At 38.4% G+C, this 21,136-nt stretch overlaps 1 protein-coding gene across 3 annotated transcripts in view; it reads left to right on the top strand.

Moving 5' to 3' along the window:
* The window catches only part of LOC125693376 (VPS10 domain-containing receptor SorCS1-like), a 272,191-nt gene that overhangs the window by 88,019 nt on the left and 163,036 nt on the right, over positions 1-21,136 (top strand). The window lies entirely within an intron of this gene.

Below are 21,136 nucleotides of genomic sequence, written 5' to 3'. Positions count from 1 at the left end.
GACCTTCCTATTTTGTATAAATTGCTGGTAGGGCTTGAGGTCAAAAAGGATCATATTGTCTCTACTGCCCTTTGCCTTGTCTGATATGCATGGTGAGGTGTCACATTGATTTCAAAAAGTAAAATTCATAAATGCAATATGTTATTTATTTCCTCTAACTACCCTCAGCCATTTCTCCCTGAAAAATTAGTCATTGAGGAGAGCATGGTGTTTCACTCTGTGGAGACACATCCTTCTCCATTGCTGACAGTGCTAAAAAATTATTTTTCTCTTGTGATGCAGTGCAGAATTGTGCTGAGGTTCTGGTTTAGGATTGAAAACAGAACAGCCACATCAGAGTGGATGAAGTAACGCTAGAAGTGATGCATGAACTTGGGCAAAAAGTCTTGCCAATGAGCTTATGCTGTTTCCTGTTTCATACCTAATGTCTGTGAAGTTTGAATTTTACCATGTTTGAAAGGGGCAGATGTGCAGATGTCACTGAAGGATATACCTGGAACCTGCTTTGGTAGGGGATTGGACTCGATCTCTGGAGGTCCCTTCCAACCGCTACGATTCTGTGATACCAGCATCTGGATGTTTGTCTGTGTAGCAAACCTACAGCTAGTGTGTGTAGAGCACTTTATTGGACTTTGGACTTCCTTAATATCAGAAAATGACATAAGAAAAAGCTATATTTTCTCTAACCTAGTATCTTGTTGCCAAAAAGCAATCTAAGAGAGAATATACAAATGGGATTTTCATATCTGACAGTTCCTTGTATTCTCCCAGCCTTCATTCATAGTGTTGAAATTTCAGGTCCTTCCTCACCCTTTGGTTTAAGATCTATCTGAATATTTTATTATTGATATATCAGTGTATTTTTATTTGGTATGTAAATTGTTTCATTTTTTTTAATAGTTTCAAGAAATATTTACCACTGTGAAACTTTACTGGTATGAACTAACTTCCTTAGTATCTTCATCAGTGTTGTTAAAACTTTTAACACTTGTGACATTTTGGAGCAAAGAATATTGTGGATTTGAGGAATTCTTGGCTTGTTTTGAATTCATCAGCTCTAGTTTTACTTGGTATCTGTCGCTTGCCAGAAGTTGTTTACAGCTGTGTGGCCAATCATCCAGAGTCCCTGGAGAAAGACTTTTCTCTAGGAGATGTCAGAGGAGAACCAGGATGGCTAAAACCCACGAGTGTTTCTCTGCAGTGCTCCATTATTATTCTCCATTGGCTCTTTGGTTCTTGTGGCTGCTCTGACTGTCACTCACCAGCATGCTTCATTCTCTTAACTGAGTCCTGCTGCCTTACGTCAGCTGTGGGTGTTTATGCTGTGCTCTGTCCTGTGACTGGCTCTGCAGCTAGATCCCTGCTCACCATGCAGATATGTATTTGGATCACTAATAAATAACCTTCTGAAGATCCTCTGACAGCTTCTCTGTTCTTAGTATGATGGAAAGAAATGACTGAATGGGCATGTCTTATTATTTAACTCACCTGACAGAGAGGTTATTAGCCATTGCACCTCCTGGCTGCTTAAGTGATGTGTTAATTTACATCTCCTTGCTTGCTTCAAAAGGGTAGAAAAATTGAATTGAGTGAAAGGCAGAAACGTATCTTATACTTCAATTTATTTCTTCCCTCTAGCTTTGATGCTAAGGAGTAGAAGAAATCATGATTTCATGTCTGGTTTGATTTCTGATGTCAAGAGCTCTGTTTCTGAGGAAAAAGACATATTCTGCATGTTCTCACCACTGAAGAGAAATCTCTGCCTTGAGTACATGACAAAGAAATACCACTCTCACCTCCTGAGGAGAGTATGTTCTCCAAAGGCTGATGAATAATGAGGGGCTGTTTAGTAGCATGTCACAGACACAAGTCATTTGTGCTATAGCTGATTATAAGTGCATCTGTCATTGTTGGGTGATTTAAGCAGTTTTGTGACTGACGAAACTGTAACCATCTATAACGTAACCATGTCATTGTCTACAAGATATGAATTTGTGTTATGTGTAAACATACTACCACCTGCTAGAATGGCATTTCTTTACAATTTTTCAGCCAGTTTAACTACAGCTGGCTGCAGTGCTAATGGAAGGAAATTGTCCTTCTGAAACGACCCATGAATTAAGAGACCACTTGTGACAGACATAAAGGGATGAAATATAGCATCGGAAAGAAGCAGAATCTTTACTATCTTCTTGAGTACTGAAGCTCAGAAGCTTGCCAGGCTTTGGGTGGCAAGTGAGCTGTTATTTCTGTATATAGCAAATGAAGCTTTGTATATGGCTGTGCCTGACTTTAATTATGGTGTTATCTTGACATACTTCTTCCAGCATTTTAGATGAAAGACTTTTATTTACATTTGCTATTCTTTTTATAGAAGAGGAGGAAAACAGAAAGGAGGAAAGATTATCTGTCACTGAGCAATTAACCGACTGTACTGGGTTTATTTCTCTTTCTGTCATAGGTATCTCTCAGATTGCAAAAAGGATTAAGCTGTGAGAGTTAGGAGATGCGGTTTTTTACCACTAGAGTAAGATAAGCATACATTTCCAATTAATAAAAATGCCAGAACAGTGACTATGGTGTCCATGAGCTGCAGACAAGCTGGAGAAGACTAATATTTTTTTTTTTTTTTGTATAAACATGATGTTCTTGAGAGATATGTAGGACCCTTTCTATTAGGATCTTTAGTGGCTGACAAGCAATACGTGCTGCTATTTGCCTCCTTCCTTTCATGTCATGTTTGGTATTTCTTTAGAAAGTAGCAGCAATTTAAACTTTTCATCCAGAAAGTAGGAAGATGTAGGGTTTGCTTGGCTTGCAGTTATGCTCTAAACATGTATCTGTTGCTCTGCTTGTTCTGGCTGCTATTGGTGGTATTTCTACACTCCAACACTGTCCTTGAGCTTAACACTTCCAACTTGTACTGTACTGCTCCTGGTTCCTGCAATACGGAAGCTTTTACATGTATGCCATAAGGAAATCTCAAGGATTCTAGAAAAGATTCATGCCTCATATAGATCTGGCTTTAACTTCCCATATAGAAAGCAAGGGATACATAAAGCACATCATCCTGCAATTCTATCCATTCAAGACTTCAAGAAGATGGACTTGATATGTAAGCCAGCAAAGAAACAGATACCTTAGAGCATTGCCACTTGTAGGTATAGGAATAACCTTTATTTCTTTCATGGCTCTGCTTGATGAAATAAAGAATTCACTGAGTTGAATGCAAAGACACTATCTTTCACTCAGGAATTGTAAGCAATGTGTTTGTAGAGAATTAAGGCTTTATCCTAATTATGTTCCTGTTCTCTACTGCTGTCAGCTATTGTTGAAGACAAGGTGATAGGTAAAAGCAGCCATAACGTTTAAGTACCATCAGTGTTAGCTCTGTATGATGAGTAGTCTTGTAGTCATCGTCATGCAGGAAAGTGTTTTGGTGAAAACACTTATTAATGGAGATAGTTTTGCATTAGTATGTAATTTTCTTTCTCTGGACTAGAGAGTTCTTAGAGTGGGATACTTGAAAGGTTAGCAGTACCTTCTCCCTTTGAAGGTAATCTCGAGGAGAAGTCTGTTACTCTGTTGTCCTCCTGCACTTTGTATGATGTTTCCTTGCTTCTATTTTGCAAATGGGCTCTTCTCCGTGCAGGTTTATTTTCTACCTGCTGAGCCACATTAATAAGGTCATAACCTACAATTTAGTGACACAGCATGCTCTGAAATGGCAGATTAAGTTCTTTTAGGTGGAATAGAGGAGAACCAAATACGTACATGTAGAACTGACAAAATGGGGAAAGAGAAGTCATTAAGTCCATTTTAACAAGCAGTATTGTGGGAAAGAGGAATATGAAAAGGACTATTTGAAATGCTTTTATCCATAAATACGTTGTTCTAGTTGCTCAGTGTTGATAAATGCTACTACCTTATCTTCCATGAGCATTTAGTGAAATGTTAACTGTGGAACAATGACACTTCTTTGTCTGTTTTTGTTTGTTTTCATTTTTGCTCCTGCAAACATATGAACCACTGGCTGTTCTGTGTGTATATGTGCTGGAGGGCATCTGTGAAGGAAGGGAAAAATGTCTGCACTCTCAGCTATTCACATAGGATGCAGTATCTTTTTACGGTTTGATCACAGCGGGAGATCTGGCTGTGCTGGATGCAAGCTTAGAACATGGATTTCATACTCTGAATGTGGAGCTGCGTGCAGTCTTGTGGGATGGGATACTATTCAGCCAGCAGGACCCAAGGGACTTGGCAGTTTCCACAGCTATCGTTTTTTATCACAACTGTTTATTTTACCCTGGTGACTTACACTAATAAAGCCTCCTAGTGCAGTCAACTCCTGTGGTTAGCAGGCAAAACATCCCAGAAAAGTTTGGCGACTATCAAAACAAATTCCAATAAAGCTGGAGAAAGGGAAAAACATTTAAAAAACAAACAAGCAACAAAACACTTAAACAACTGACAGCAAGTGCTTTAATATTCCTAAGTCAGCAGCATCCCGTTGAAATCATCTATATTCTTACCTTCCTGGAAGGAGAGAGCTAGGATATCCCTTGCACTTTGTGGCTTAAGTTCTGTATTTATTTTATCAATGTCAAATAACTTATGCATTGACACAGCATGAAGAGTCATGCCCTGGTATTTTGAAGGATTGTATTCAGTGGAGGATTTAGAGATGTGTTCCTCATTGCCTGGTCTGCATGTATAAAACATTCCATATTAATGACAATGCAAATTTATTAAGCATATTAGAAATGTGTTCTCTATTGCAGCCAGTCATGAAATGTAGGAGTGCTGTCAAGTAAATCAGAAGAATACCAATCCATTTTCTGTGTGAAAAACATGTAAATCAAGATAATGAATATTAATTCTGACATATATTATCAATATACTGTAAATAACAGATGCACAAAGTTCGTGCTGTTTTATAGACATAATGTTCAAATGCAGTTTGTTATTCCTCTGTAGATTAGAAGATTAACTTGCACACCTGTTTCCCAGACTGTACTTGTTTCTGAAAATGACACAGTTAAAAAAAAAAATAATTGTAAATTGATCTGTGAGATGCATCCATTTGTTGTGGCTACGTAATAAATGCAAACAAGCTAGACTGGAGCTGATAAGGCAGAACAAAGAAATGGTGCTGTAGTTACTGGTTTAGAAGCAGGGAGCAAAACACCCCTCATGTTCTAATTTATTTTTTTCTGCTTCCCACTGCACACACATTTCTTTTTGAGAAGCTGTGTAAAATTGTAGTCGCCTTTTCAGAGTCTTCACTTATTTCGCCTTTTCAGAGTCTTCACTTATTGGAAAAATAATATATTTGGTTTTGAGCTTACTTACAGTTATGTTTAATGCTTTCTATACTAGCTCTGGAGTCTTCAGATCCAGGTATCAAATACTTGTGAACCTGTGCCCTGGGAGTTACAGAGACAAACACTGAAAGCTGCTTATTACTACAAAAGGAGCCAGATGAGTCTGTAGGTCTCTCTTGGAAGTAGTAGTAAAACATCTGGACAAAATGTACTGTAAAAATTCATATTTAAATAGGCACCTAGTTCTGAGTGCGTTGCATTAACTGATGCTCTTTACACGAAAACAGGGTGATTTCCTTGGAAGTGGCCTTTTATTTTGATTTCTTTAATCTACTCTATATCTATGTTCATATCTGTATGGATTCCTGTTTATTCCCTTCTGTTCTTCCTTAAAACCTGAGGTCCTAGAACCAAGTGACTGTTCATGATCACATCTGGTTTTTTTGGGTTTTTTTTGGTGGTGAGAGAAAGGCTAACTTCCTGATTTTTCACGTGGTGAAAAGAATATTGAAAGTCTTCAACTGATATACAGATTTGCCTATCTTGGCTAGGAAGGCAAACCAGGAGGGAATGGGAAGGGAGTTGGAATGAGGTGGATACCTCCATAAACAGCCTTTTTTTTTACTACTGAAGGCAAGGCTCATTAGCAAGACAAACCTCTGAAGTCTTTGCATCCAGCAATGTACAGAGCTTTGAGAGACTCTTGGAGATCTGTGTCAATCAACATCTTTGGACCAAAGTATGCCATTGTTAATTTGGGTTCTCCTCTAAGAGAAGCTAATACTTGCAGAAGAGTAGAAAGAAGTGAGATTCAATAGCATTCCTGATAGACAGTGTGTTTCCTTTTTCCAGGAAAGGGACATCAACGAAGAAGTGGATTTATGACTGTGGTCTGTGCAGCATTGCAGGAAAGAGCTACTAAATGAAAGAAACACTAAAGGCAGCAGCAAAGCAAAATCTCTGAGAATCACGGTTATATCATTTCTTCTTTATGAATAAATGAAACATCTTTATTTTCCTAATAGTTTTTATATCTTCAGCTGCTTTGATCTTGTAGTTTCTGAGATATGAGGAAGGCAAAATCAAAGCATTTATCCTTCTCTCTCCATGGTAGCAACACCCTTTTTTAGTGCAGAGTAGGTAATGTGAAGCATTTGCAGAATTCTTCCAAATGAGTTTTCTACAGTTTTCAGAGGTGCTCTGCTATCTTCCCTAGCCTGCCTCTGGCACCGCCCAACAAATGCCAGCTATTATCAGTGTTAAACTCTTGATATGAATCCTACTATGTTCGGGATGATTTTTTTTCTTGCCCTACTACAGAAATTAGCTTATGCCCTGAAGCGTGAATTTTGAAGACATGCCACATTAACATGAGTAACTGTTTTAAAATATGTATTATAGGCTATTAAATTATCGGTCCTTTCCGGTAAGCACAACTGTGGTCTGTGAGACTGACCTCTTTTTGCTGCGAGCAGTGTGTGCTGACTACAGGCATTGTGGAAATATCATTTCTCTGCTTCCCTGCCAATGCTCAAGTGACGATGTGCTCTCTTGTTATGAGGCAGCATAAAATTTAAAGGCTAGTCACGATGGAGGTGGTAAGAAAGAAACTTAAAGACCTCGGTAAATTTCCCTTCTAAGTATTCCCTTTTCAAAGGTAAATGGTCTTATTCTTCGTAATCTCTCATTGTATGTTAACAGCTTTCACAATGCTGGCTCTTTTGTAAGAAAAGCTCATTACAGTCCCAGTGCTTTATCTCTGTTAAAGGAGCCAAAGGAGGAAGAAGCCAATACATTTTTCTTCTATTTTTTCTTTAAACTACACCACCTACTCAGCACATATGTACTGTAAATTCAAGATATGGATGTTACTCAAAGCAAGTGTGATGTCACGAGTGTCTTTAATAGTTTTTGATTTATTTCCCTAAGTGCTTTATTAAGATGATTCACGACAGCAATTTGAAAGCCAAAAGCAATCTTAACAGAACTGGATGAGTTATTTTTGATCTCCTGACTTTTCTTCCCCAATACAGTAATTTGTTTGATTGAGGCAGGAGGGTCCTGGATTCAGGATGGGAATTTTATTTCTTAGTGTTTCTATGTGAGATAATCAGGCCAGTTTGTGATCTGAGTGAGTAGAAGTATGAATGAACTTACTGTGATACAAGAGAGCTGCATAGCTCAGAGAACAGGACATTACCTGGGTTTGTGGTAATCGGAAGATAAATATTTGGCATAATCAAGAATCAGCAAATTCAAAAGTCATCTGTGAGGAGTTTTCTCCTTGCAAGGCATTTCTAATGGCATTCTGCAAGGTAGAGTGGTATAGGATATTTGTATAATTAGTGTGGTAATAAATCCTACTAGTGTAATTTCCAAATTTTGTGACAAGCAGTGTAGTGAATTGCTGTGACTTGAGATTATCACAGTGATCAAATGGATTGTTAGTGAGCCGGGCTGACCTTAAGAAATTTTAGTCCAACAAAGCATAATAGTAGGATAAGGGCTGACGGCTTTACTTAACCATACTGTATTCAGTACAATGAAGAGCTATGATCAGGGAATGTGTAGGAGTTAGAATAGGCAGGGAACCAAGCATCATGTCCTGTTGTGAAGAGGCTAAAATAGACTGTTTTGATTGCTGAATATATAAACTAGGGAGACAGGAGTTGAATTTATAATGAAATTAAAACTAGATGATGTTTATGATTCTGATTTGGATTGATAGACTTTGTGACAATATGTAATTTCTAACTCCTCTCTGCAAGCATTATGGAATTTCTGGACAGAATTGAAAGAGAAATTGAAGGTTCAACAATGTGTCGTTCTGTCGAGGATGTTTCTGTGCAGCAGAAACAACCTAAACATGGCTACTAAAGATGCCATCTGTGTCCCAGGAAGTCAGAGAATCCCAACTTTTGAAGGCTCTGATAGTATTTAAGGGAAATATGGATTCTTGTTTCTTGAAGTCTTATGCAGACGTCTGTTCTTAGTAGATGTCTGTTCTGACATCATCAGAGATAATGTGAGCTAAAACTCACTTCTGTGCTGACACAAAATGTCCACCTTGATATTTTTATGATAGCACAGGACCCTATATAGGTGAATTTTTACATTACAAGTGATGCTACTGTAATGTAGTTGCATCTCATACCTAAATTTGCTCATTTCCATTATCGTAAAATAATTTTACGTTACTGTTTTACATTTTCTATTCCAAATGATTCAATGCAGCACAGGGCTTGCATGGTGAAGTGCTAATTTGAATTAAAGAATAGATGCAAAATATTACAACAGATCTGAAGCTGCTAATCTTAAAACGTGTTAATACACTCTAGTCTCAGAATATCCTAGGAGGTCTTAACATTAAATGTCTCCCCTTAAGGTCATGCATCATAACAAATACTTGAAATCACAGGTGAGCAGTTCGATGTGTATTTATATGAATAGTATTTTGGTAGGTGAAATAAAGAAAAGGAAATGTGTGATGAGTGATGAAATAAAGTGAGCAAAACATGAAAAGTGTTGAAGCTGGGGTAGAAATCTCTTTCTTTGTAGTGAAGACATAGTAAAGTTTAGAAAACGTGCATGGGAAATCAGCTCTTCATCTAGTTGAAGCTGGTATTACTTCACCGACTTGAGTCAAACACCACACTCCACTGGTGTTTGATCTGCTCTGTAAGCGACTTCTGTCTGTAGGAATTAAAGTAGCATCAGCCTTATTGTTAGGTTTTTCTTACTGTTGGTGTTGTTTTGATAGCTATTACTGCTTAGCTATATAATGTCATCAAAACGCAGAGTAAACAGAAAAGGTGGTTGAAAATACAGTAAGTGCAGCTATAAAGACTATTTAATCTTTGTCCCATTAGAAAATAATGGTCATTCTTGTAATAAGTGTAATTTCATTGTCCATCCCCTCTATTAACACCATTAAAAAGCCATTGGGTTTGTCAGTTGGCTTCTGTTACATTCAAATGCTCTTTATTGTTTCAGAAGCTGCTGACTCAATTCCTTTAGAAAGTAGATGGAGTGAGATTCTCAGAGTAAACAAAGGTTGTTGATTAGCAGAATTGCTGTTTAAATTTCTTTTAAAAAAAAAACCAACGAACTTGCATAGAGATATAGCAGTTTAGTTTTATATGTATGGATTGCTGTAAGTCCTCAAATATTGGTTAGGGCTTCTGGTCCCTTGCTTAGAGTGTTTCTTCACCAGAGATGATGCACCAACTGTATTGAGCTTTATGCTTCTCTACAAAGAAAGCTGAACTTCACTGAGGAATGGATGTCTCCTAACAAAGTTATTGTGGTGTGTTCCTGATCCTGTGACTTCTGACCTATTCTTCAGCTTATTACTGCTGCCTCTGAAACAAACTATTTGAAAGTGAGCTTTTTGCAGGGGAGGGAAGTTCAACATACCAGAACTGTTTTGTGTGTGCACATGCAGATCGCAATTAAAATGTCTTTAATTTCTACAAGGGCTGCTCTGAAAGAAGTACCTCCTATGTCATGATATTGGCCCACGATGTCCAAAGTGGATGTTGGTGGTATGGCAATAGAGATTGAAACTTTCCACCAAGATTCTGTTACATTTTGTTGCCATGTGAGAGAGAGATGGCAACAGAGGGGCCATTTTACAGAATGGTGTTTGATATGGACAGGTATATGAAGCAAAGGTGTATCACTGAATTTCTCCATGCGGAAAAAAGATGACATCTATTGACGTACATTGGTGTTTGCTGAATGGAGACCAAACAGTGGATGTGAGCACGGTGAGGCATTGGGTGGTGCATTTCTAAAACAACAAATATCAAGTTGAGGTCCTTAATAGCCTTTTTTGAGTACATTTGGGGGGGGGGGGAGGGGGGTTGTTCTTCCTCCTCTGAACTTATCTGGCATTTGAACGAATACAAACTTTTAACGTTTGATACTGTGGACAGCTAAAAAGTGAGGGCTGAATTAGTGCTTGAGAAGTGAGAAAATTTCTGTGCCTTTTAGCTATCCAGTTCATTTTCCGTACACTTCTTTATGTGTGTCATGTCCTGCTGCGTGATGAAAGCAAATTCCATCAGCTGTATTTTATCTTCTGAAATTTATTTGCCACTTGCCATGTTAGATAGAGTGCCCTATGGAAGTAAAAGGAAAAAAATAAGTAAATGACTATAAATTTGCACTTGTTTGTAGCCTTTAGGGCCAGAAGCTCCATATGGAGGTGGAAAACAGAATGTCTTTGTGTTTTACTGATTGCTCTTAAGCATTGCATTATCCATTTAAAGAATGGAGTAATTAAAAAGGAAGGCTTTGGAAAGCTCCAGTGATTAATAAGAAAGAATTTTGCTGCTTTGGTGAACTTGTACTGTATAGATTTTGTAACATGCTGCTTACTGGAAAATGTCATACCATGGGCTAAGTTGGTGGTCCTGTATGTCTTGATCACTATAGCATTTTCAGGTTGTCCATGTTATTCCTACTATCCCTAGAAATATTTCTTTTCAGAGTGGTAGCAATGACCTTGACTAAAAATCCCGCTGCTTGGGACACATCACCCAATGCAGCAGGGACTCCTGTTTAATTAATGTGCCTGAACTCACACTAAGGACCTTGTTGGTTTAGATTTCTATATGTATGTAATGATAATAGTCCTGCCTTCTTCTGGTTGAACGTGATGTAGAGAGAATTGAATCTACCTCCTTTCTGGTTTGAGAAATTTGACTTCTCAAGAAATAGCCTCACAAAAATACTAGTAGAAATACTGTTCTGAAAGGTAGAAACAGAGACAGAGTTCTAGCAAGCTGTGATCTTGCTGTCCTGAGAATATCAGAAAGGCAGCCTTAGCTTCTGCAGGAGATTTGACGTCTGGTAAGATGAGTGAGCTTTCACTGGCTGTGAAATTTTGTTGGTGGAGAAAGAAGAAGGTTGAGGGGAAGGTGAGTCACATAGTTACTACTAGCAGTGTTTACAGGTAACATCACACATGGAATGATACCAGCATTCACTTTCCCTATTTTGCCCATAACTTCTTAAAGCATTGAGCCCTCTGTTAAGGGCTTTGAAGATCTACTCTTGATGGTAGGATTTCTGTTAACTGGAAAACGCTACATAGGCTATAGCTCAGTCTGTTATATGGGGAGAATGCACATGAGATGTGGTATAGAACTGGTTGCATAATTCTGTTCATTCTGGGTCCTGTTTTATTGCATATGGGAGCCAGTGTCTTCCAGCTGTATTTAATGAGCTCAAATCCATTCAAAAAGTGGGAGGAGAATACTGATTACATCAGCAATTTCTCAGATGCTTTTAAAATATATATGTATGTATTTGGTCTACACTTTTAACAGTCATGCACGCACCTTAGCATCTCACTGGGCATTGCTGTCTAGTTCTCCTACTCATGTTTATCCCTTCATTTCTTCTCCAAAATGCTTCTCTGGTCTCCCTACTTCTGTCCTTTGATGAACGTCATTATTTTCAAGAAGTGTAAGTGCTGGTCTGAAAGCTACATACTGTATTTATAAGCCTGGTACTTTGCCAAATGCAGATATGTCATAAATATGACTTCTCAGTCCTAGAACTCCTAATATCCTTCTAGGTAATTATATATGACAATTAGAATCTCTTGTGAACTGTCATTAAGTTTGTGGAAAGTTTTGATGTAGAATTCAATAAGATTTGGCTCAGGCTCATCGCCAGTTTTTCCTATCTGAAAGAAATTTTCTCTTTCTTTTGTGCTATCTGTAAATGCAAAATAGTTCTTATAAACCAAATTGGCATTTGTAAAATGATATGTTCTTTTCTGTTTATTTGGGTACCTATGAGTTACACACCTACTGTAAAAACAGGACTGTTGCATCTGAAAATCTAGTAAGTCAAATGCATACAACAGTGAGCCCAGTGCTCACCAATGGGGAAGGCAGAGCTGCTGGCACTTCAGGCAATGACTCTGTCTGCTGCCTGGGATGAGTTTAAACCATTTGCTGTTGTCACCTGATTTAGTGAAATTTTGAAGTGTTATGAGTAGGGGTTGAAGTTAATGATCAAGGTTATTGAACAGATAGGGATTCATGGAGCATCAAGCTCACATGCCTTGGTAGTATGCATCAGCTTATTGTCTAACAGATTGGAGATGCTAAGGCAGAGGTAAACTCTAAGGAAGAATTTGACTCAGGATAAAGGATTTCTTATACTTCAATGTCTGGCAACTGCTGTACTGTATCAAAGAAATTAGGTGGTTGTATGTGGGAAAACTTGATTGATGAAGAGCAAAAGCAGCTATCCTTGCTGATATGTTACTGGAATCGTTGCATCTTCTCTGGGAGACAGAGGAGAAGAAATCCTCAGGCATCCTACAATGAGCGAGCCCACGTCCTGCTCCCCTAGAGCAAAGTGCCGTGGCCTCTCATTGCTTCATGGCTTCGATAGTGGATGTGTGTAGTTGTATTTTTTTATTTTTTTTTAAGTCACCAGCTACACCCGCTGTGTGGTTTCTAAAAGCAGAAAGTAAGCTGTAACACTGCAGTACAACTGTAGTAGAGAATAATGAAAGGTGAATCTTGCCTGTCCTGCTAAAAAACAGAAGCTTGCTGTTACTAATGCACTGAATTCAAAACAATTTTTTTCATAAACTTGGAGTTTATTACTAGTTGTAATGTCCTATTGTAAACAAACTGCAGAGACTTATTCTCGGTAGGAGCAGGGCTGGCAGCACTATTTTTACACAGTCCTGTGAAAACACAATTCTACCATTCAAAGACCTGAACTTGTTGGCCTCTGAATCGGGCAGAATGTGTCAGCACTACCAGCTGATGTAATGCCCAGTGGTACAAGTAATGAAGATGCACTGATAGCATTGCCTTTCTGCCAGAGCCCTAGAGAAGATGAGTAAGAATATCTTAATTTGCAATGAAAAGACTGTTCTGGTTGTTGAAACTGTGGAGAGGGGCTACCCTAGAAATTAAGAAAGGAGATCTTTGCTCAGCTCCTCAGGCAGAGGTGCATGATTTACTGTTTGTGTTCCAGTGCTGTAATTTGCTGCACTCTTGACTGACTTCTTGGGATTCATAATTTATTGTGTTTAGTTACCAGTTCTTTCCCTAAAGCAGTCACTTTTGCCTACCCTACCGGTGCTGCTGATCAGACTGTCTATTGTCTATCAATTGCCACAAGAATGACTTCTGTCCATCTTCTCTCCCAGCTTTTAAAACTAAACTTTATTCTCAGCTCCTCCTTCATTTCCTTCATCTCTTGTTTGCTCAGCCAAAGATTTATATTCAGCAATTCCCGAAGGTGTGTACTGTCTTAGTCCCTTGATTCATTTTGGAACAATTCCCCAACTGGTACAAATCAGTGGGATTAATGTAGGTATGCTGATTAGCTACTACGATAACTATGTCTAATTAGCTGAACCAGTATCTCCCTTCTTGAATACCCAGAGGAGTCTTCTTATTTGAAGATTTTATTTAGGTGAGTTAGGAATTGAGCGTTATGCATAAGTCCGGTGCGCAAAGGCTGTTCAGCCTCTGATTTAGATCAACAGCCTCAACTCATGGGGACAAAAGAGACTTAATGTTTGAGAGGTGACAGTACAATTGCCAAAGAATTTCATTTCTCCTTCTGTACTGTTTCCCTGTAGAGTAAGATTCCTTTTCCTGCTCACCTCGTCATAGCCGTCAGAAAGTGAAGGTCCTTCAGGATAAAGCATACTGACAGAACAGAATCAGGCATTTTACCCTGGCTGTCCATTTCTCATGCAAGAGCCTATCCAATCTTAGCTGCTTCCTGTATCTGATTTTTATTGTCTATATCTTACTGATAATTGAACTTTTTCAGGCTGTTCTCTTTCCCTTCCATTTATGGACCAGTAAATCCTTTTTGTTACACTGGAAAGGTGCAGTTTCATTTTCATTTTAATGAACTGCTGCTAGGAGAGCCCTTCCCTTTTTGAACCCAGTCTTTGTCATCTTGATTGGTCAAATTGCCTGTGAGTCTATTGCTCTCCATAATCATGAGTGTTGTTGCGTTGTTAAACACCTCTTTCTATCATATCCACAAGCAGAGCTTGAAGGGCTAAAAGAGAACATTGCTCCACATTAGTAAGACACATGGTGGCTCAGAAAGCTTTTCTCAGATGGAGAAGGCCCCTAAATTAAAGTTTTCTATCATTTGAAAATGACTGTATCTGTGTTTGCCTTGTCTAAAAGAGGATTTGATTTCAGTATATTGGTGGTTGTGGCAATACCAGCCCTAGCTGTTGTTTCTGTAGCTGTCTGAGCATTAGAACATCAGTACTTCAGCTGACTATTTTGCTATAGACTATCCTCTCCTTCCACTGCTGCCTGGACATCTTATATTTCAGCTGGGTACCTTCACAGAATGAACTAATCTGTTCCTTCTGACATTGTGCCAGGAAATTCTTTTCTGGAGTCTTGTTCTGCAACAATTTTTGCTTTGGCATTTTGTAAGGTGAAGGCAAGTGTCTGAAACATTTCAAGGTGACCCTGCAGATGACTGAATTTCAGTTTTATCTCTGATCTTTCAGTGTCTTCCCACCAACCAATCCACCCTTCACCTGCCCCTCACCCCTTCACTTTCCAGGCAGAAGTAGAAGCCTGTAAAATAATGATTATTCAGGCAGTGACAGTGCAGATGTCAGTTACTCTTTGTGGTCTCTCCAGGACTCCTTGAGAGCTTGGGATTAAATGAGAAACTTAGATCATGATGAAATTAGTCAGCTGGCTGGAGATAGGCAGTTCCTGTTTGGTGATGAATTTTACATTTCTGAAACTGTTTAGTCATAAACAGACTGTGAAACTTGTCACCAAATGACAGGCTGGCTAGGATATTGGGATGTGTACCTGGAGGATGTTTAGATTCTGCCCAGAAATTGACCCCTAATGTAAAACACATTAGGGAAAAAACTCATTTTATAATGGGGAAGATCTACTAGGACCTATTACATTTCTTCATGGGTGAGAAAGTAACAGATGGTCTTAATCTTGGTGACTGCCAGCGAAGAAAGGCTCCACCGGTGACATGGAGATGCTACAAGATCTTGTGTCACCGTGTTCCTTAGAGGTTCTGGTTCAAAGATCCAAATGCTTCAGCTTTTTTTATTATTATTTATTTTTTATTTTGCAATAATGCCAGGAGTCACCAGCTGCAAGTTACAAAGGAGGAAGAGCAAGGGGGTTGCTTTTCTCCCATTTTTGGATTCAATTTGCTTTGGCTCCCACAGAATATTTTTCTGCCTCCCAGCAATATGAGTCTTTCTGCCTCCTAGCAGCTGTGAATATGCAGGCTTTTAGCATAATAAGATTATCCAGAATCCATGAGTGTAGGCTTCTCAGTCTGCTGAGCAACTTCAGGGCTCAAATTATGATACACATTAGTTATGTACCACTTTTCCTATGACAGAAACTTAATTTTGAAGCTCTTACAAGTAGTGAAACTCCCAGAACTAGGACCTTGTTTCTACAAACACGTTGGTAATTACATATCCTCCGGTGCCGTATGTGTAGGAACTGTTAGGTCACAGCCTGCACCAGTGATTGAGCATTTGGTGAAGGGGCATGGTCAGCCCTGGGAGCACAGGTGCAAATAGTTCATCTGTGTGAGACCAGAAGGAGTGGACCCAGGATCTGTCTCTCCCTAACCTTATTTAAGGAGTGGCAGCCAAGAGGGAAACATCTCTACTTAGAGATTGCTTCCATCTGGGAGTTTTCCAGTGAGTCCTTGTATTTGAAATGGAGTAAGCTATTTCTTCCTTATTATCAGATTGTGACTAATACCTTTCTTGGGTTATCTGAAAACTATATACCTCTATTTCGTATTATACACCATATGATAGTAAAATGAATACCCTTTTGTGTCCAGTTTTGATCAATTTTATTTTTAAAAGAGTATGTTAACTGCAGAAGGTTTAGAAAGATGTAATTAGAATAGACCAATATATGGATTTATATGGAAGTAAAGATTATACTGGTCAGAAATCGTGACTGAAAAATATTGTATTTTGATCATACACTTAAATATTTTTGTGGAACCTGGGAACCTTATGAAGATTGCACTGATAAAGGGTATGTAAATCTGAGGCACTGTGCTGCTGATACTGGTCATGGTAATGCTAAAATATTTGCCTGCATAAGCGCAGGTAAGGTGGGCCATGCTGGAAGTGCCATTGAAATGGATTGCAGGTATTTCTTCTGCTTATATTGCTGCTGTCCTGGAAAGCTGAGCTGCCTCTGCAGGAGTAACAATTATTCTTACTGAGACACACATAACACCCTTGTCAATAGCTCACAAGGTTGTTCACACAAGGTTCAGTGTTGTCCATATTACTCAGCAGCCTTTGGTATAACTGTATGGAGGCATAAGTAAATATTCCCCCTTTGGTGTCTGACACTTTTCTCATTTGATTGACATGCCTCCATTGAAGCTGACTTGAAAAGTGTTTGCACTTGAAACAAGTGGAGCAAATTCTAACTTGTCTAAAATGGTCCCTCTTGTTAAATGTTAAACTGACCTTTTCAAGAGAAATTTACTTGATAGTTCTAAGTGAAGACCTGCTTTAAGCTAAACCTGTCACTACAACATGATTAAATTCACTTAAATGTACATTAGTTGCACATATTATTAATGGAAATTGAGATCAGCCTAAATTGTAACCATAAATTTTAAAACAGAAGGAAAAGAATGGAGATAGGGGGGAAAAAAAAAAGCACATGATGTGAAAGTTAAGGTGCTTTATTCACTGTAAGTGTAGATAGGCTGAACAGGAAACTTCGTTCTCAATCAGTGAAAAATCATGGGCTATTTTCTGTGTATTTATGGTGTTTCATTTTTAATCCATGGAAGAAGGGTGATTTTTTTTCTTTTTTGGCGGAGTTTTGATCTGTGGAGACCTAGGGGAATTGGTCATGGTTATCTGGTCTTATTTCACTGGCTGTTGGACCTTTAAGCACCAAATTATTAGGTTTCTGGCTATCTGTGTGATAGATGTAGGCAGCGTGTGGATGTATGTTGAAAGTGGGTTTCTGGAGATACCTTTTGACGCAAGCATGTCTGCTCTTCTAGCTGAACTTCACCCATTCTTACTGCTTTCCCTTCTCTACCATCTAGTATGGCAGTTCAGTGCTTGGCTGTTGTGGCAGGTGTTACTTAAATTATCTACCCTAAGTGGGTCCTAATAAAACTAAGTCGAAGACTGTCCATTTTGTGGAGGCATTTATCAGTGACTTTCTATCAAGCAGAAGGACAGGACTTGGCAAGCATCTCCCGGACAATGGTCCAGTGACTTAGGGAGGTTCTTCTATCTGAGGGAATTGGCTTTACGTAGCTGTGCGATTTTTGTAATTTGAGAGTGCAGATTGGAACCTTTTGCAGTTAATAATTCTTGTTGTACCAGACTTGGCTTCCATGCAGGTGAAATTAGCATGACTCTAGCCAGCTGTTCTCGGACACAGAGTGCTTCAGTGTGGCGCTGGATAATACTTAATAAATATATTCGTTTTTGGGCTAGAGGCTAAGTAGGATGCGTTACCCACAACCTGGAAGTAAATGTTAATATCTTGTCTATCAAATGTACAAAACATTTTATTTTCCACTGATGCAATCTCTATTTCCTACGGTAGGAATGTAGTGGGCCCATATAGTATGCACCAACACCTATTCCTTCTCCAGTAGAACATTTATCAGTATGAATGTAGGCAGTCTGAGTCTACTGCACTAGTGGTGGTTGCATGAGTGTGTTAGCCTGGAAGTGTTTGACTTTGCAGGGAGCATATGCATGGCATTGCACACAAATTCAGGGATTTCCATGGCTCTTGAGGTCATGTGTGAGATTTGAGGGGAAAAGTAGACATTTTAAGGTCTTCCATGAAGGGAAGAAATCAAATCGACTAGAGGTTATAGAGCTGAGGTAATGGAGAACTGTAGGCATGGTACACTAATTATGATTACAGTCTTTAGACTCATTACTATAGTAAATTTAGCTATTTTAAATTAATGTTAATTTAACTGATGGAAAGGAGGCTACTGGATGTTTCATAGAAGGCCTCTAAGAATGCAAAGATGACGCTTTTCATAATTTGAGGAAGATGATAGCTGGCAGAAGTTGTTCAAGGTCACATAACAGAAATTGCTGCCAATTATCTTTGTATTGCAATTTTATTTGCTTACTAGTTAAATAGAACTAGCTTTCAGTGACTGAAGAATGCACCATTACAGGTGGGTTAGCAAAGCTGAAATCTGCTGACTTTCCAAGCACTTTGAAAGACTTGTCTGCATTCAGGGAATTGCTGGTGGCTGAGGACGGTAGGTCTGTTACGGTTACAAGGTAGAAGGACAATTCAGGTGTCTGGCTGAGTTCCTACTGGAAACATAACTTTAATGACTAGATTGTATAATTAATGTCTTTGGGCACCCGTAGCTTTGGAAAGGCTCTTCTTGTTTTAACTGTAAATAAATTAAAAGCAGGTGGCCTGGGGAAAATTCTGGTCCAATTTCATAGTTTTTTATAAAGACACTTGTATATTAGTTTTGAGTAATGGAAAAAATGTGACCCATCAGTAATAATGACCCATCAGTAATAATTTTAGTATCAAGGAATCTTGTCAAAATCTTTCAATCTACAGTCCTTATTTTCTCAAAGCCAGAGATATATACAAGATATCTTTTTGCAGTACAAAGCAAAAAGGCAACTTGTAAGATTTTTCTAATATGGAATTTATGGCCCAGCTTTCAACTTTTTTTAATCATTTGCCAGTAGCATACAAACAAGATACTACTTTGTCTGTAGCTAGTTCTGACTTACATGACTTTCAAAATCAAAGAACTAGAGGAGTTGAGCTCATTTCTAAACTATCAGCCTTCATTTCCTTTATGCACAAATGCCACCATATCAGTTCTCTAATAGTCTGTTTGAACACCTCACCTTGACCACATCTTGTTCTGTTCTTAATACATAGCACATGCCACTGACCTTTTATATTTTTTTCCCCCCTGTGGAATGATTGGGAGCTTTCATTCTCTTCAGGCCCAAGATACTGTATTAATCTTCTGCTGTGTACTTTCATTTCATTTCCTGGAAAATAAATAAATAAATAAAAAAAATCCTTCTTCTGCTACTGGAGTTGACCTGAGGTTAGATGTCAAAAGAACAAATTACTGGCACTTGCTGATAGCCCTAGAGTACCTATAAATAGCAAGCTTTATAACCCCACTGATTCTTGAGATACATAGTGATAAATATGCTCCTACCAACCAAGAAAGGACGAAAACAGCTGCATGGCTCCAGGTGATGAGTAGTCTTTTAAACTGATGGAATTTGTATGGCTGCATCTTTCAGGTGGTTTCAAAAAGAAAAAAAGATACAAAAGTCTTTGTATCTGCACGTTTTAAAGTAGTTATTAGTGATTCGTGAGTACTCATGTTGTCTCATACATATACTACAAAGAATTCAAGGCTCAGACAGCAGCAAATTCTTTCTTAGGTGATGTGGCAGACTAAGGTAGCAGTTTAACGGGGCTGCCTGTTCTCTTCTAGAACTAAGAACTAATTGAAACTTTTTCAGTGGAACAGTTTTCTACTAAGAAATGCAATATTAGTCAGGTAAAATCTTTCACAATATTTTAAAAATGAAATCTTGACAGATTGGAATGATTTGAAACTGTGTGTTTCATTTTCTTTTTGTTTCAGTTGAGCTTTTTTTCCTTTGAAGTTACAGTCAGACCATATTATAAAATATTCAATGCATTGGACGAAGATAGCACTGATACTAGTGGGGTGAAAGACTGTGAAATGTTTTTTTATGTAATCTTTTTCCAGTGCACTCTTGCTCTATCCAGATTTTTGGAATTTTTTTGGTACATCGAATCTTTTAGCAAAGATCAGCCCACCGTGAGTTTTTGTGAATTTTGTTTTTTGCACTGTATTTTTTGGCCTGGCAACACTTATGTTTTCAGTGAAGCTACTATGACCTCAGTGTTTTGATGGGGATGGGGAGTGTAGGACATGACTGTCTCATCTCACTGATTAATGGAAAAACTTCCTGTTGCTCTGCCCCCAAGCTACAAAATCCATTAACCACCCCTTGGGGTGCCTGAAATTTATTCTGGCCATTACCATCAATTAGAAAGTTAATAGTGTGATGATTACTGGGCTACAGTCCCAGCTATTTGTGTGATTTACACCAGGCCAGGGTTGAAATGGGAAGATACAACATTCAAAGAGCCACTTTACAAGCAGGAACTAAGCATTAAGAGTGCAGAGATGTCAGTGCCCAGTGTAAACATATGACAGGGAGAATCATTAGTCTGTCTGAATTCTTTTAATTTAAATGGCATATGTTAATTTAAATGCATGGAAGAGCAACTTTAGTATTCACCATACCTAAGATGAGTATTTTTGATTATGACCATAAACCTTAAATCATGCTGCGCTCAAGGGAATAATTTCATTTTGAGTTGCAGTTGTACCTGGTAGAAAATGCTGTGATGCAGGAAGGGAGGAAATTTGCATTTTAGCCTTGTGGGTTTATTTTTATTTTTCTTATTTTTTAAGAAAAAGTAAGGCGGATGAGATCTTCTGGACTGTTGCTCTTCCATCTGTAGTCCTCAGATTCCTCCAAATTTTACTGAGGTAGCAAGAAACAAATCTGTAACCAATAAACTCTTAATCACTAAATCAGGGTCTGTTCCTTCATTGGAAATAATGCTGAAATATAGAAAAATAATGCCGTAGATTTTGATAGGGAAGGAGAAAACGCTTGAGTGTGCATACAATTAGATACATGAGGATAAACAATATCTCAATTTCTGGTA

The sequence above is a fragment of the Lagopus muta genome, chromosome 5, assembly GCF_023343835.1.
Source record: "Lagopus muta isolate bLagMut1 chromosome 5, bLagMut1 primary, whole genome shotgun sequence".
NCBI lineage: Eukaryota > Metazoa > Chordata > Aves > Galliformes > Phasianidae > Lagopus > Lagopus muta.
This window is presented reverse-complemented; position numbering and strand designations above follow the sequence as displayed.